The sequence below is a fragment of the Rhinopithecus bieti genome, unplaced genomic scaffold, assembly GCF_001698545.2.
Source record: "Rhinopithecus bieti isolate Rb0 unplaced genomic scaffold, ASM169854v2 scaffold_14839, whole genome shotgun sequence".
In the NCBI taxonomy this organism is placed as follows: domain Eukaryota; kingdom Metazoa; phylum Chordata; class Mammalia; order Primates; family Cercopithecidae; genus Rhinopithecus; species Rhinopithecus bieti.
This window is the reverse complement of record NW_016808133.1, coordinates 2,091,220-2,092,921: the sequence shown is the minus strand read 5'-3', so window position 1 is coordinate 2,092,921 and position 1,702 is coordinate 2,091,220. Positions and strand designations below refer to the sequence as shown.

General features: G+C 38.7%; 1 pseudogene; it reads right to left on the bottom strand.

The window, feature by feature from the left end:
• Positions 1–814: 814 nt before the first annotated feature.
• Positions 815–1,421, bottom strand: LOC108537837 (high mobility group protein B1 pseudogene; annotated as a pseudogene).
• Between the last annotated feature and the right edge of the window lie 281 nt (positions 1,422–1,702).

Sequence of the window (1,702 nt, the reverse complement as noted above, 5' to 3'; positions counted from 1 at the left end):
ACATAATACAATTTTCTGATGTATACGCCATATTCACATTTTGCCAGTTGTCCTACTCATGTTCTTTTTCTTCTCTGGTATCCAGTCCAGGATCCCGTGTTCTACTAAATTATTGTCTCCTTGGTATCCTTTAATTTGGAATATTCCTTACTCTGTGCCTTTCGCTTTTCGGTTAAGATGTTGATTGTTTTGTTATTTTTAATGACTGATTTGTATTGTATTATTAGAAGTTTACTTCAGTGGTTCTGTATGTATGAACTCCTCCTAGATTCTTTTCTTGTTTTTTCTTCCCTTTCTTTTGTTTTGCTATTACAAACAATGATTAAATGAATGAATACATAGGTAAATGAATCTTATTTTATTAATAAAGAAAATTGTATTTACTTAGAAGCATTTAGAATGTCAACAAAACAACTGCAACTTTTTTTTTTTGCAACTACAAAGTGGTATTCAGTGAACAGAACAACAATTATTTCATATAAGCTACCTCAGAAACAACCGAAGATGAAAAAACTACCATCCCCGTATGTTACTAATTTGTGCTGTGCACCAACAACAACCTGTTTAAATTTCCATGCCGATTTACAACCCCATCCTGTACCAGGCAAGGTTAGTGACTATTGCACATACCACCAGGACAGGGCTATCTAAAGACACATTCAGTAATGTGTTAACTATACAAAAAAGACACGGTACAGTTAAAAACAAATCTTACACAGCCTCCCATTTCAATGTGTTACTTTAAAAGGAGTGAGTTGTGTACAGGGGGGTTATATGCTTTAAAGACAAGAAAAGGAAAACTGCTAGAACCAACTTATTCATCATCGTCATCTTCTTCATATTCATCTTCATCTTCTTCCTCCTTGTCCTTTTCCTCTTCCTTCTTTTTCTTAACTTTTCAGCTTGACGACTCCCTTCTTTGCTGCATCAGGCTTTCCTTTAGCTCAATATGCAGCAATATCCTTTTTGTATTTTTCCTTCAGCTTTGCAGCCTTCTTTTCATAAGGCTGCTTGTCATCTGCAGCAGTGTTATTCCACATCTCTCTCAGTTTCTTTGCAACATCACTAATGGACAGGCCAGGATGTCCTCCTGTGATTTTGGGGTGATACTCAGAACAGAACAGGAAAAAGGCTGATGGGTGCACTGGGATTCTCGAACTTATTTTTTTCTCTCCCCTTTGCAAGGGATATGGCTTTCATTTCTCTTTCATAGCAGGTCTTGTCTGCCTTTCCCATGTCTTCAATTTTCCTTTCTCTTTAGCATGTATGGTCTTCCACCCCTCTGAGCACTTCTGAGAAAACTCTGAGGAGTTGACTGGAGCAGCTGGGTACTTCTTCCTATGCTCCTGCTGACAAGCTTGCACAAAGAATTCAGATGATGACATTTGGCCTCTCGGCTTCTTAGGATCTCCTTCAACCATGCTTAGTTATCTTTCCTCAGCAAGGCACAGAGTTGCCCAGTGCCTGTCTGGCAAGTCCAGCTCTCCCTTGCCCCAGTGCTGTCTCTATGGAGCTCAATGTACTGCAATGGCTGCGACAGTGGGAACCAGACACAGCATCTGTACTTTCTCTGCTCTGTAACCAGGTACATGAATCTTTAGGTACTTGTAGAAACTTACTCATAGGGTAAATTTGTAGAATGATATTACTGGGTTAAAATGCTCTTACATAGATAAATATTGCCAGCAGCATCATCTTTTAT